We start from the raw sequence: 16,889 nt of genomic DNA on the forward strand, positions 1-16,889 counted from the left end.
ATCATGTATTCAGTTTTCTTTTCGTCAGTCCACTTTTCCAATGTGTGCCTTTTGTAGTTCATTTCTGCCCTGGGATACCACTGTTAAGTCATTAGCATACATATAAATCTTGATTCTGGCAATACTTCTCTTATCGATTGTACGATCCCATGGGTTGCGACGTTAAATAATACGGGACTAAGTGAGTCTCCCTGCAGGACTCTATTTGTCTGTATAATGTTTTCTGACATGAGTATGTTGTCTGAGATCTGTTCACTGTTTCTTCTCAAGATATTTTAGTTCAGACGTGTGAGGTTCAGCTATGGATTCTAGTATTGTGGACATGATACTTCTGCTTTGGAGAAGTCAGTGAATGCTGTATGGAATTTTCCTTGAGGGTGTCATAGAGCGGTCTCTGTGTCATCCAAGAGGCTTGGATTGTATTTCTTCCCTTTCTGAACCTGATCTGCTCTTCGGGGATTTTATGCTCTATCTCTTCCGTGATCCTTTGTATGATTAGATGTGTGAATTTCTTCCAAGGGATCGTACCGAGCTCGATAGCTGCAGTCGCTTAAGTGCGGCCAGTATCCAGTAGTCGGGAGATAGTGGGTTCGAGCCCCACTGTCGGCAGCCCTGAAGATGGTTTTCCGTGGTTTCCCATTTTCACACCAGGCAAATGCCGGGGCTGTACCTTAATTAAGGTCACGGCCGCTTCCTTCCACTTCCTAGTCATTTCCTATCCCATCGTCGCCGTAAGACATATCTGTGTCGGTGGGACTTAAAGCAAAATAGAAAGAAAAAAAACCAAAGGATCGTTTTCCAGGGCAATTTCTTGATAAGAGTTAGGGTCGTGTGGATTTTCTTTGCCTTTGTATGAAACTGTAACTGTTGAGGTTTTCCATGCCTTAGGAATGTCGCCCATATGTAGGCAAGCATTCAGCAGTTCTGTTAGGGCTGGAAGTAGTATCACGACTGATAATTTGATATGCTCATTGAATTTGCCCTTGTTATTTATGAAATAACTTTCATATAGGGACATAGGAACATATATAGGAACACATAATAGAAGAACCACAGTGACAGGTCCGTGTAGGAAGAGATAGCAATAAAACAAGGAGACAGGGACAAACAGGAAAGCATGAAAGGGCAAGAACAGTCTCCACATCTTCAATTAGCTGGGATCACTGCCCATTCTTCTACATCCATTTCTTCTCAGTTCACAAGAAAGTCATTTGTGCTTCTCATTGTGCATTGAGGAGGCATCTGGATAAATCTTGTCTAAATATGGGAAGTGTAGGATAAGAAGGAAACTGGAACTGGGTAAGGACAAGGAAAATAAAGGGGCAAAAAGATGAAGATGAATACAGGTGTTAAAAGGCTAGAAACATAGCAGCAACATAAGAGGAGCAGTTGATCCAAACAGGTCAGTACAAGTAATGGAAAGGACAGTGACAAATCAGGTCATATAGGAAGATGTCTGCTTGCTGTCATTTCTTGATGGATACAGTACTTTTGCATCCATCTCTTGGCACAGGCCAGAGTAAAGTGTAGCTTCCACTGAAGTCCCAGTCAACATCCATGGCTGTGACAGTATGGAAGTTGCTGGGGTATGGGTAGTGCTGAGTAACATTCAGAGCATGACTAGAGCATCTGAGTGTTATGAAAGGTGCTGCTCATAGGGTCAGTCGTGCTGCAATAGTACTTTCTGATCCAGTGAGGAAAGCAATGGCAAACTACCTCACTCCTCATCTTGCCTAGTACACCTCATTTTGGTGCTACCATTGGTTTTTGGGGTTTCCTTATAACCGCATAACCTTTTGGTGGTGCTATTTGAGGATCCAACCAGCCTCTGGGCTGATGATCTAACAGGCATAGGAAGATGTTGAAGAACTGAGACTGACGAGGAGATAGCCCGTATATTTGAAGACTACGATATAGATGTTGATTCCCATAGGGAATCTGAAATATTTGTTCCGAATGAGTAAATTTATAATACCAATATAAATGGTCAGTTATTGGACATTATAAATTTTCCAGCTAACTCATTCCTGGTTGCCAGCGTTTCGCCCTCGTGTGCCAGGCTGGGCTCATCAGTTGGTACCTAGCACACCTACCAAAACGCTGGCTTGTGCCAGGCTGGGCTCATCAGTTGGTACCTAGCACACCTACCAAGACGCTGGCTTGCTAGGTACCAACTGATGAGCCGAGCCTGGCACACGAGGGCAAAACGCTGGCAACCAGGAATGAGTTAGCTGGAAAATTTATAATGTCCAATAACTGACCATTTATATTGGTATTATAAATTTACTCATTCGGAACAAATATTTCAGATTCCCTATGGGAATCAACATCTATATCTTCTGATGGCCAAGCAGGCATCAATTTTTGATAATGGCACAAAGTGTCTCATAGTGCATTGGGACTGCCGGTGGTTACAATTAGCTTACGCAGTGGCCTCCACGGTATGCACTAGCCGGCGTCTTGGTAGGTGTGCTAGGTACCAACTGAAACGCTGGCAACCAGGAATGAGTTAGCTGGAAAATTTATAATGTCCAATAACTGACCATTTATATTGGTATTATAAATTTACTCATTCGGAACAAATATTTCAGATTCCCTATGGGAATCAACATCTATATCATCTGATGGCCAAGTAGGCATCAATTTTTGGTAATGGCACAAAGTGTCTCATAGTGCATTGGGACTGCCGGTGGCTACAATTAGCTTATGCAGTGGCCTCCACGGTATGCACTAGCCAGCGTCTTGGTAGGTGTGCTAGGTACCAACTGATGAGCCCAGCCTGGCACACGAGGGCAAAACGCTGGCAACCAGGAATGAGGTAGCTGGAAAATTTATAATGTCCAATAACTGACCATTTATATTGGTATTATTATATTTGAAGACTGTATGAAGATGTGGAAATTATCTTGCTCTTGTGTCTGCTTTCTTTCGCTCCCTATTTCCTGTTACATATATTTTTTTGTACGTACAACTACGTGTCGCTGTGCTACCAGTTGTTACGTAAGGTTTTCAGTATGTGTAAACGACGTTGTGTTACGAATTTGTATTCACCTAGAAGGTAACGCTAATGTAAATGAAGACTAATTATCAATAAAGTCCCAGTAAATGTATATTAGTGTGCGTAGAATGGTAAGAAGGGTTCAGATGAAAAGGACCGTCAGGACCGATGAACATAAGGGCAAAACAAGATAACGGGATTTTAAATAACATGTATATTTATTTCTCTTTTGGAACCAGCCGAAAAATAACAATATATACTCTAGCAAGAACAGTTTGGCAGAATTATCTTTTTTTATTAATAGAAACACTGTACAGTATAAAAAAGAAGTATGCAAATTGACATTAATTAAAATTTGGCAAGATTAAGAAAATGAACATACAAATAAATATAAATTAATTTAGATCATAACAATTAAAGAAGAATTGACTACACATTGAAAAACTGTACAGTGAGAATGGAATATACAAATAGATATCAGTAAATTTAGGATATACATGAATTCTCAAAACATGGCTGATAATTAACAGGGGTACCAACTTGAAGTAAGTTAATATATTTAAAATTTTGTTGATGAATAATAGATTTTCCAAATATAATAACTAAACCTAACAGCGATGCTAAGGGTAAACATGTCCTAAATAAATGCACTAATGGATAAATATGTGATATACACGAAAAGCATTATAAGCAATTCCAAGTACATATTTAGAAGAAATAGGTATTAAGAAAATTTGTTAACATAAGGATGTGAGACATGAAACAAAGTTGATCGAAGTGATCATAGCACATACTTAGAATGTATAATTATTATAACAAGTTCCATAATAACATGAGTGTGCCTTAAAATGTGAAACATTAATAGAAAACTAGTTCGAAGGGATTTGTAGTGATCATAACACGTTCCATAATAATACAAGTACACATAAAAATGTGAAATATGATGGGAAATTTTATACAAGGTACAAAGCTAGTACAACCTATGATATAAAGGGTCAGGATGGGAGAAATAGGATACTAAAAGAACACAATGCGAAGTGTACGTCAAATGTATAGAGGTTATGGCAAACGGCCATCCAGTTCTATAGTTGCAATTTAACACGAATAAAGGTAAGTTCTTAACTTAAGTATCTTGATTGTCCACAAAGTGTAGACCACTCCCCCAATTCCCGCCTAGATGCCAGTAGAAAAGAAAAGTATAAAATTTAAATGGGAAGGTCTCCGTATCTCTCACCTTAAGGTAGCAACACCGAAGTAATAGGCAGAGAAAATTTCATTCCTCGACGAGGTCTTGGGCTCTTTCCAGTTCTCGATTCCACCTGCTGAAGTAAGCAGGGTGGCGAGAATATATAGGTGGAGAGATCTTTCTAGAAAATGTATTGTGACAAACAGCTGAGCTGGTGACATAAGATGTCAGCGCAGGAAGCAGATGAGCATCAAATATGGCGACCAGACGAATATTAGCGGGAGGGAGTGGAGGATTAAACATGAAAACATATGCAGAGTAGAGATGAAGAGGTAAGTTCTCCAAAACTGTAAAGTCAGTATATATAGCACACGAAGTAGGATGGCACATTCCACACTGACCTGTCATTGTACAATGTGTTCATATATTTCTATACTGGTATATGACATATAATTTATTTGTTCTTTTCTATCACTTGTATTTTTCAAATAACACTATTACTTAACATGATACACATATACTTGCACTAGAACTTGAATTGAACTAACAAAGAACATAATAAATAGGATGCTATGAAGGAAGTCATTCTTTTTTTTTTTTCAGTGTCGATTCAGTTAATAGTACATTTACGTGTTTCATTTTGTTCAAATATGCATCATAACACTTTGACCACTATAACATTCCCATAAAAAATATGTATTATGGAATGAATATCATCAGATTCTATTAAATCACTTTTAATCGTGCGTATGTACAATATGTGCAGTATTGTGTTTACATTGCACAAACTTGTAAACGATTGTGAATTGGTGATATTTTGGACAAGTGAGACAAATTATATGAATGTTAAAGCCCGTTATCAAGTTGGCCGTGCGCGTAGAGGCGCGCAGCTGTGAGCTTGCATCCGGAAGATAGTAGGTTCGAATCCCACTCTACAATACAAACAATATTGTCACTAGGAAAGGCGTGTTGTACTTTATGTTATTTTGCTGCTCTAATTTTTTTTTAAATATGAAAAATATCTTGGATGATCCAAAACTCAAATAGTCACAGCTTGAAAAAACATAACCCTACTATACCAACATTTCCTCCAAAATACAATGATGGTCTTTATAAAAATCTTTTGTACACCAGTTGCATTTGTACAAGATTTCAAAGTAAACTAATTTCATATTGTCAGTTAACTATTCCTTCGCATTTGTGTGTCCTAGTCCAGTATCATGTTATTCGAATACTACTTCTTGTCCTTCACTTGGATGTCGATAGTAACTTTTGCGTATATTAAATAATTAAAAAATTCTCATTTATAATAAAATGAAATAACTGAAAATAATTAGGATGATAGAGTTCACCAAATGGATTCCTCAAATTTTAATTTAAAGTAGATCATGATGACGTTCTTCCACTCCAGGGCATGTTCACGACTGAACGGTTAACCTCAATGTTCCAGTAATACTCCTTACCAACCACCAATCTTCAGTTTCTTTCAAATTTCAAGCCAACAATAATAATTAATCTCCATCCAACAATCATACAGTTACTAGCTGATGTACCCGTGCTTCTCTATGGAATTGTAGGTAAAGTAGTGTGCACGTGAGTGAGATTTTATTAAATTGCATAGCTCTTAGCGTTACCCCAGATACATGACAGGGAAGTTGCCATACATCGTTTCTCATGTGAAGACCTGGTTGGGGAATTTTCATTGTAATGGCAGGCCTTTGCCTACTATCAGTCACAATCAGGTTTTGGAGTTTACATTATGATGGCAGGCCCGCCTGCCTACTGCCAGTCACAGTCAAGTTGGGCAGTATTCATTATAATGGCCAACACTCACTCTCCAGTTGCCTTTATACATCCTCAGAAAGACTGTCTTTGTGGTTTTCCCAACTGAACTCTATATAGATAAGTAGAATGACATAAGTATTCTTGTCAGTGTACAATAAACCAATTAGAATGTCACAGTTAAAAGCAACGCTATCATATGAAATAATCAAATAAAAGACCTGCACATTTTGTCACTTTTAATGAACAGTACTACTTTGCCATTTTAACAGTGCAAGTTCCAGAGTTGGAATGACCAGGCCATAGACAGCCATGAACACTCCTCTACCATATTCCATTAGGTGTGCACACTGCTTGTTCCAATTAGCGCCTCAGGGTAGGAATTGAATAGGTGGAATACTATGAAGAACCAGTGCATTACGTACCAGTAGTGTCAGAAAATTTATGAACCACAGGAAAGGCATGCTAAATAAGTAAGTTATCTAACTCCCCAGCTACTTCCTGCCAATATTCAGGCAATATCTATCGGATATGGGTGGCAGCAGAAGAGACAAAGCACATCACAATGAGCAGTGGTCAGTGTAATGTTATTGTATATCAATGTTATGAGCTTTCGATAGTGTTGGCCTTCACATTTAGTTTTCTTCAAACTCTGTGATATTAGGACATCTAATGTAAAGGGACTCCTCCTTTCTCTCATGACTCCCTCTTGTCTTGTTCTTCAGGCGATCATTCCTTTACAATTTTTTCTCATTTTTATTGTCATCTTCATAACTTTCCTTGCCGATATGGACCAGTGAGCACGCGGTTTTACACTTTAAGACAATCATGACACAAACCATCACCAGTTAACACGATAGAACAATATTTCCATTTAAAAAAACTAAGAAACATTGTTAAGTTTTGGTCCACCCAATCAATACACATTACTTTACAAGTGAAAAACTATTTAACCCTCCATGGGTCGCGCTCCGATTTCAATACGATAAGTCACGCGGCATCTAGGAGGCTCCATTGTGTTCTTAGTTTTAAAAATACATTTCCTGTAGACACAGTTTGGATATAATTGAGTTAAATAATGTTGACATTCCTTTTACTCTTATTTCCATTGTTAACAGCAATAATAAGGTCCTGCAGGTTGTTTTATCTTGTTTCAAATACTACAAGAAAACTCAGTGTCGTTTCTCAGGTAGTATTTATTTCACACAAAATAATATACCCAACAATATGAATTATAGCATGATATACCGTAACCTTGTTCACGGAATTTGAAGTAATAATAATGTAAAAACAGAAAAGTATGTAATGTATTACAGAACTAAAGAAAAAATAAAGAATGAACTGGTCATCTTTCCTTTTATTTTCCCAAGTCCAGATTTTCAAAGCATTTATGACAAATCAATCTTCTGTGTTCCAGGCAGAAATGTTTCTTACACTTCTTGCAGCTGTGCCTTGTCATTCCAGTGATCCTCTTCGGTTTAGCAAGCTTGCAAGTGTCACATCGTTTCTTTTCAGCAAGTAGAGGAAGGATAGTTCATGCTCCTTCGCCTAATCTCTTCTGACACCAACTGCTCAGATAGTGTTCTCAGAAACAGTCTCCTCCTATCGACATTAATTCCATTCGCATTAGCCACTACTTGAGCATGTATGCCACATTCAACCTAGCAAATAAAATAACTAGTGGCCAACGTGTGGTATTTCAGGCTACGTTGTAACTCCCACACTTTTTATCCACGACATCTACTCCACCCTTTGCCCCGTTGTAGCATGTCATAATTATAACTTTGGCATTTTCTCCAGTTTCATCATCAATCGAGTCGTCATCTAAATGATGACTGGAAACAAGCAGGACAGTTCTGTTTTTCTTAGGAACATAGGAGACTAAAGTGGCATGTTCATTGAAACCAAACATTGATGACTTTACTGCCCTTTGTTTCACATTCATAAGCTTAGCTGGCAGGCATCTTTTATTCTTTCAAATGGTGCCGACAAAAGATAATCTCTTCTTCTTCAAGTCAACTATCAAGTTAAAGTCTGTGAACCAATTATCCACCGTAATATTACGACCTGTGTTATAGATAGTTTGTGCCAACCGCTTAACAACATCTGATAGTTTATTACTGATACGAAACGACCCCTCTGGATGTTCCCCTGTGTGTATGTTGGGTATTCAGCCCGAAGGCTGGTTGGATCCTCAACACGTTCACCAGTAGCCTGTCATAGATGGCCTAGGTGTCACTGAAGAGGCATACTAGGGAAATGAGAAGTGAGGTGGTTTCCCGTTGCTTTCCTCACTGAGCCAGAAGTTGCTATTGCACATCAGTCTGCCAAGCCCACTGAAATGCATGTACCAACCGACGCTATGAGCGACATTTTCACACCATTCATAGCAGGGACTGGCTGCATAAGGAATGGCATTACTAGCGTCACTCATACCTCAGCCACTTTCATATATTCAAAGCTAAGTATATGACTGAGACAGGTCAGTGAAAGTAACAGTTTTATTCTAGCCCTTATCAGAAGACATAGCGCACTGTAAACACTACATCTTGCCAGCAAAGGCGTGTTCCCCTGTGTAAATTTCCAAATAATGCCAATAGAAATTTTTTGCATCCACTAGCGCATATATTTTTATCCCATATTTGGCTGATTTGATGTGATATACTGCTTAAACCGGCATCTTCCACGAAAGGCTTCAAGCTTTTCATCTGTTGTTACGAACGCCCCACGGGAATAGTTCTTCTTACTGTTATCAACAAATTATTGAGATACTTCCTGGATAGGTGCCACCGGGTGAGTTGGCCATGCGGTTAGGAGCACGCAGTTGTGAGCTTGCATCCGGGAGATAGTGGGTTCGAACCCCACTGTCGGCAGCCCCGAAGATGGTTTTCCGTGGTTTCCCATTTTCACACCAGGCAAATGCTACGGCTGTACCTTAATTAAGGCCACGGCCGCTTCCTTCCCATTCCTAGGCCTTTCCTCCCCCATCTTCGCTGTAAGACCCATCTGTGTCGGTGCAACGTAAAGCAACTAGCAAAAAAAAAAAGATAGGTGCCAACTTCTTATGCTCCTCTCTTATAACCTTGTCATCAGAATTAAAGCAACGAGGCAAAAGTTTAAAACCCCTCAAACTCATAACAAGAAGGAATTTTTCCACCCCATTGCTGTCCGTGCCCCACAAGTCCTCCGGCATTATTTTGTTGGCATGTAAAGTACCAGCCAAATATAAAAGTCCTAAGAATGCATTTATTTCAATAATATCAGTAACATTCGCATCTCTTTCCCTTTGAAAATGTCCTTTTACTTGTTCTATATATTGATTTGTATATCGAACGACTTATGTAACATTTCGTCAGTTATAAACAATTTCCAACACTCACCTTCATCTTTTACGTGACATGCACCACCAATAACTCCTGGCAGTTTGGTGAGCAAATTATGTTGGGGTGTTATCTTCCTGACTAGATTCAGGGTGCATGTCCCATTTTGAGTTTCCATCCCTCCCTGCATAAAACAGATGTCCCTGAGAAGAGGTTCATCTTCCACTCCACTTTCCTCAGTATCTGAGTTGTCTTCTCTGCTCTCATCCGGAAGATCTTCAGCATCAGTATCACTGTCCTCTTCATTCTGTTGCTCTTCGTCAAAATTATCATCAGTAAGTAAACTATGCATTAATTTCGAGTCACTAGGATTGTTTAAATTGAAAAACTGACAGTTGAATGGAAAATTCTAAATTCCCATGGAGGGAATTAGATATTTTTCACCAATAGAGCATGTCACCTGCATACACCCCAGCGTCAGTGGGTAGGGTCTGACACATCCCACGCTGATGAGTCTAGTGTCAGACCTAAGACAAAACGCTGGTTAATAGAGCAGACGCCTGAAAAGCCTTACATCTGATATGTTTTTGACAAACTGACAGTTACCGGTCATACTAAAAACACAGAAGGTTTAGATCGTGTGGCATCCGGTAGGCACCAATGTTCAGTATCCCAATACTAATGATATCAACAATGACAACTTCTCAAATGTATTGCAAGACACTGGCAGCTATGAAGATACCGCAAGTGCAGGTTCACCAGACGCATGCGCTGTGAAGTAGGGCTCAAGAAACTAGCAGTGGCGCCTTCTGAATACAATGCTACCAACGAAGGGTTAATTTAAAAACCTATTATATATTGGGGACATGTTTCATCTCTATTTGAGACTTCATCAGCCATAATATCACGTGGTAGATTACAAAACTCATTGTTCAGAAATTGAAACAAATGGAAGTACCCAGTGCCCTTTCATGACTATTTGAGAAACGCAAAAGAGAGAGAGAGAGAGAGAGACACACACACACACTCACTCACTCACTCTCTCTCTCTCTCTCAAATGACCACACTTCTTGCAAAAAAAACTTTTCTTTTCTTCAGTGTTAAAATTGAAATATAACTTGAAATGTGACATGCCTGCCATAACGTCTCGTATGGAATACAATGTATATTTTTGCTGTCCGTATTTAAAACAGAAGTTCCTGTATGAACTGTTGAGAAAACACTGAAGAACAAATATACACATACTCAATGAGGTAGTTTAACACTTCTTGCAAGCAATCTTTCTGTAATGTTAAATATGAATGACCTTACTTGAAAATGTTGCAAGCATTGTTGCAATCTGGTAGTTTCAATGTGTTGACTGGGTAGATCGAAATCTGGTCTCAGAAATAGGATTGGTACAAATCCACATCAGAACATTTAAAAATTTTAACTAGTTTAGGAAACTTCACAACAAAACAGTTACTTAATATTTCAGTGGAGACATCTTCTGATTAAAGTTCCAACTTGTTGTGTTATCAGTTTCACTGTTTGACCAATAGAGGAGTTCATTTAGGTGCAGATTTTGAATGAGCGGAGTTGAGGTGTACCTCCCGGTACACACCTCCCCCCCCAAATGTCCTTCCTTGGGGTGACACCGAAGAATTTTGAGAAAACATTTTCAGGTGAAGGAAACAAAAAAATTCTAAGTTTTTTTAAAAGTAGATTTGGAGGAAAAATTCTTAAAACCTGCTTTAGAGTGTTCTTGTGGATGTTGAAAGTTAAATACATGTTGATAGGTTTGATGGCAAGTCCTGCCACCGCTGCCGATACCTAGGTGAGGTCGCCCGGACCCCCCAAGTACCCTCAGATACACCTCTCCCGCTGCTATGAGAGGGGTAGTCATGGTGATGGTCGCCGCAGATGTGATGTATATTTGCAGTCCCCAGATGCATTGGCGGTAGGGTCACCACACTCCAGCCTTTGCCGGGAAGATGGTCTCCGGCGCGCCGTTCAGAAGGAGGCCTTACTTGAGCGAAGTGGGCCCATTCTTCATTCTTGTGTTCCTCGCTAGATGTTACCGTACGGCAGCAGACAGCTGAGGGGGATGCTGAAACAATAAGATCTAGGCGACAGAGAAGAGTTGTTGCTTGAGATTGGAGAGTACGATTTTTATTTGAGATGGAGAGGGGCAGGTGGCGTTGGTGGTGATATGTGTGTGAATGATGCGAGGATGCAGGAGATGGGGCTTGGTAATGGCCACTAGGGAATTTGATAGCCAGAAAACCAGAGGGGAAGATCGTACATAACAGTTCATATACAAGTTTTAATAAAATAATTGGGGCAGAAGGCCTCAAATTCAAGAAAACCTTATCCTCCTGCCGAATTTTTGTGGCGAAAGAAAAAGCAAAGCAATTATACAGGTTTCATCTAGGAGAGGTGCGCTCTAAAGATCCTCTCTGTGGCTGGATTGCTTACCAATAATGTAATTGGTGTCAAAAAATATAATATAATACATGGCCCATGAAATCTGAGGGCAAGCTTGCCCGTGGGAACAAAATTCCTAACCATGACTTGATCTTCGACTTTTAAATTGGTGGGCCTCTTTCCACGATCATATCTTTCCCTAACCTTTTCATGAGAAACCTTCAGGTTGTGCTTAGCATTCTTCCATTGATCTCTAATATTATCGGGATATATTGTCTCTGGTAGTATATCGTTAAGTGACCAAAGGTTAGAGAGCGGCGTGTTGGGAACAAATTTAAACATAAGAGAAGCTTGAGTAAACTTATGGGACTCATGAACCGTTGAATTTAAAGCAAAGGCCAACCAATGCAGGGACGTATCCCACCTGGAATGATCTTCATGATGAAATGCGATGAGAGCCGATCTAGGATTAAGATTGACCCGCTCAGCCAGAGATGGTTGAGGATAATATGCCGAAGTAGTTACATATGATATAGACAGATAAAAACAGAATTTACGGAAGAGGTTGGATGTAAAGGCTTTCGCATTATCAGAAACTATATATTGGCAGGAACCAAAAGAAGCAAAGATGGTATTTAAACAAGAAATGGTGGACTGAGCGGTTGCCAGCTTAGTTGGAAATAACTAAGTAAATCTAGTGAAACCATCTATACACGCAAGAATGAATTTATTGGCGTTCCCATTTGATTGGGGGAAGGGTCCGACGTTGTCTATATTGCACCCGTAACTAGGTCCACCAGGGGTGCTCAGTTCGACAGGATTACTGGCTGTATAAAAAACAGGTGGCAGGATTTGACATGAGGTTCAGAAAATAAGAATATTTGATGTATAGAAAATCATATAACATGTTTATTCAAATAAAATAAAACTTTTGGCATCCTGATATCTATGATGATGGGAAATGATCGTTACTTTACATTAATTTACTGCTGAATCTTGATGTGACATAAAAATAATACTAACAAATGGGGTGGTACACGTGACTAAATTTTCCCTACAATTCTAACAGAGTGTTTGAACATTACATATTTTCGTTTGTTAATTTAATAATTTGGAATTTATTTAGTCTGGAAAAATGAGATTGGTGCGTCGAATTCCTCGAACCATCTGGAAAACACATTAAATTTTAATGAAGTGTATAAGATAAAATATTCAAAATGAACAAGTTACTTCCTTCATCCAAATATTAGTGAAATTACATTCGTCAAATTTATATTAACATTTAACAGTGACTTGAATCTGCTTATTTTATGTAAAGTTAATTCGAGACGTCGAGTATATCTGTTCAAAATCTTTCCCACTTATCTCCTCGTGAGAACTAACAACTAACTTTACTATCGCGCGGTCATCATAAGAAACTGAAATTATCTTTATTACTCCTCAAAAATTCATCAAATGAAAAATAATTCATTGACGTGGAAATCTTGCCCAAAATTATAAATAAAATACCACTTAAGTGTCACAGATTATCCCCTCTGTGTACACATTACATCACAAATGCATAAGAAATATCATATCACTAGAAAATCTTACTAATTCTACAACTAACTACTGGAAAATTCCAAAAGAAGAAATATTTACAGTATCTACATGTCACATCCATGTACAAATCATCACCACCACTCTCCATTAGATCCATTTAGAAATGTCATTGAAAATGTGAAGTCGCCACGTGAGTACGAATTATGGTGATAAAAAAGTGAGCTTGTCTGGTATCGAACTATAATATTATCAGGATATGTATTTGGGAATCTATTTTCCAATTTAAGGTCCTCCAGTAAAATTTACACATACATTAGAAACCTCGAATAACTGACTTCCGTGAGTTGTATCAGGATAAGCTTATTCCACAATATTAAGGCTGAATTATAGAGTACATCAATCGACATAAACTTATTATAATCATCATCGGAAGACTTTACTACAATGACTACACCTCGTATAATCTCGAAGATCCATTATCTCCTTCCTACCATGATCAACATCATGTATAAAAAATATTGTAACACTAACACGTGACAATTCAATATCAGAAAGACTCATATCACATGTACTAATTCCACATAAATTCCACGTACAATAACAACATTATAATAACGACTAATATTCATCACAACCACATATCACACAATGTGTAGTCAGAAATTATGTAAGAACCTGTTATCTTCCAGAAACAGGTCTTATTCCCATTAAATTTGTCTCGATGACTAAATAAACCATTAATAATTATATATCACTGCGCCTGTACTCCACTAAATTAGAACTTCTGTATTAAAGAGGACATTGCCCTAGCCGGAATGAAATTTGCCAACAGGTGGGCGTGGAAATCTTCTATAGATGATCTATCAGTTATAGCCTTGACTATCTTGTCCGATAGGATGCCTTCCGAATGTGGGTACATCATTTGAAGAATTTGAGAGTGAGAGAGGGAAAACACTAGTGTGTGATCCTAAAATTCAACTAAGAATCTTAGAAATGAAATGACATCATTGGTGGAGTTTACTGAAAATTTAGAAATTCCCCTAAGCAACATAGCCAGTGGATGGGGCAGACTACTAAAACAGGGTGACATAATTGGTGATTGCTTAGAGGGTTGAGAGGCTTCAGACACAGCAATATTTGAAAAGAAAGGTGGAATTTGTTTTGAATGACCGGACTCAGTTTCCAATGGGGCTGATGTTTGTTGAGTTGCTACAGATTTTCTACTTTCTACCATTTTTGAAGAATCCTCCTCACTCGCTATGTTTATCACAGGGGCTTGGTCGGTTTTGGGAGCAGCTGCCGCAGACAACAATTGATTGACTCTATTTGACATTTTTGATAGATGATCAACTAAATTACTAGCCTCCTTAGCATGATCGTCTTTTAATTTGAGAGACAATAGGTCCCTAACCCTATTATAAAAATGGAACAATCTAGCCTGTACTCTTTAGAGTTGGTTAGGAGATGGATCACTCACTTCAAAAAAACTGACTACAGATGCTAGCTCAGTGGTGTTATCAGTGATAGTGGAGAGAGCCTCATCAGTTTCCTTTTCTCCCAAAATTGGGATACATATAGGCAATTCTAGGGATTCTTTAAGTTTGGCAGTATCTGCCGCAACCGTGCCTCCAGATTGAACGTTTCTAATGAGTGATTCATAAATTAATTCCTCCTTGAGCAAGTACCCGGGATGGAGGACTTCGCGAGGGCCAGACATGATGATAGAAAATTTAAAAATTTAGAAAACTTCCAGCGACCGAGAAAATTCTTAGAGTTTGGCGCAGATCCTATGTTTAGCCGTCAAAAGGGCTTAATCGAGACCCATTCAACCACGCTCTGCTGCCACTTGTTCCGGGCTTACCCGTGGAGCAGAAAGAGGTTCAAGATGGTGCCGGGGTGAATGGGTCTATCTGCAATATGGAAGTTGACTTAAAACTGTAAAAGGTTATATTTCTTTTCCAAAAACAAACTTAACAATATTTTTCACTGAGTGAACATAACATATCAGGTACAAAAGCAATCTTAAAACAAGACTAGGAAAATCCAAGATTCAGAACTTTAACAGTTTTGGGCTTCAAGCGCCTAGTTTACAGTGTCATAGATACTGGATTCGGTTTACAAAATCTTTAATTCAAACTAAGGAATCATTTATCCAAGGGCAGAAATCCCCTTAATTCAAGAGCACTTGCTCACTAAATACAATATCAAGCCTTCCAGAGGCACTCGTTACTCTTACAAAATTTTGGAAAAATAGCTAATAGGCTCTCAGTTTCTCAAGCCTACTAGAGGCAACATTGCATGAAAATCTGACACACTCTGGCCTCTCAAGGCACTATTTACAAATTGAAATATCCTTACACAGGGGTATCTCGTACCCAATCTACAGGGCCTTTGCGAAAAAGAACAGGTTAAAGAAACGGGCCAGACACAAACAGAATGGAGGCGTACACTGCGCTCCAGATAATGAAATATTAAAACCTATAGGGCTCTCGGCCGAAGAAATGGGCTAATCCCAAGCTGCTTGATGTGGCACGCATGGAAATAACTGTAATACATTACAGAAAAAAAGTTGCTAAATCGCAGGCCCCTCAAACCAAGATGAAGGGAGCTCGAGAGGGTAACTCACTCTCTATCCCCGATTTACCATTAAAGATTTTATGAAATTTTTACATTAGCCGAAAGAAAAGTTACATTTTAGAAAAGTATGGTTACGTAATTAAAGAGTCGGACCTTCCCCTCGAATTAAACTGCGGAGGTAGCAGGAAAGAATGATTTTATGTGGCCATTACATTATAGATGTTCTGCCGACCAAAGAAAGAGGCGGTCCCGCCTCCTGCCTTAGCACACACACTTATCAAGACGGTGATCAATTGACAAGGAAACATGAAAAGCCGCAGTTTATAAACCCTCAGGGAAGGTTTGAGATCATTCAAAACTAATCAGGACACCTTCTTAATTTTTATTGGCTAGATTCAAAACTGGCGGAAAGAAAGGAAGTATTGGCAACCCAAAAATAAATGAACATAGACCAGTTACAAAAACCTAGAAATACAAAACTTCTTTAAGTTAAAACTTCTTTCTCCTTGCACCAGAGTGCATGATCAGAGTTTTTTGGTAGTGTCATCTGTAGAGAGAAATGTCCAAACTTCTTGATGTATATCAAAACAAAACAAGGAGAAATTCAGTCAGTTTAGGAAACTTCACAACAAAACAGTTACTTAATATTTCAGTGGAGACATCTTCTGATTACAGTTCCAACTTGTTGTGTTATCAGTTTTGCTGTTTGACCAATAGAGGAGTTCATTTAGGCGCAGATTTTGAATGAGTGGAGTTGGTGTTCCTCCCAGTACAACAACAACAACAATAATAATAATAATACAAACATGAATGTGTGGAGTACCACCTTCCCACATAAACAAATACATAATGGTATTCATGTGACGGTAAGACTGCCAATCAGATAGATCATGTACTAATCAATAACTGGCATAGAAGCTCCATAACTGATATCAGAGCTTACAGAGGAGCTGAGATAGGATCTGATCACAAAACGATTCCTCAGTTGAAAAGATAATGAATATGAAATGAATGATGGTGAATGAAACTGGGTAAAGAAGTGGAAGGAATCAGCTGTGGTTTATGATTAGGAACTGTC

The 16,889-nt window shown here is 38.8% G+C and overlaps 1 protein-coding gene across 6 annotated transcripts in view; it reads left to right on the forward strand.

Moving 5' to 3' along the window:
* LOC136856920 (ankyrin-3) overlaps window positions 1–16,889 on the forward strand; it is a 221,714-nt gene that overhangs the window by 188,499 nt on the left and 16,326 nt on the right. The gene's annotated exons all lie outside the window — the stretch shown is intronic.

Source organism: Anabrus simplex, chromosome 1 (genome assembly GCF_040414725.1).
Source record: "Anabrus simplex isolate iqAnaSimp1 chromosome 1, ASM4041472v1, whole genome shotgun sequence".
NCBI classification, from domain to species: domain Eukaryota; kingdom Metazoa; phylum Arthropoda; class Insecta; order Orthoptera; family Tettigoniidae; genus Anabrus; species Anabrus simplex.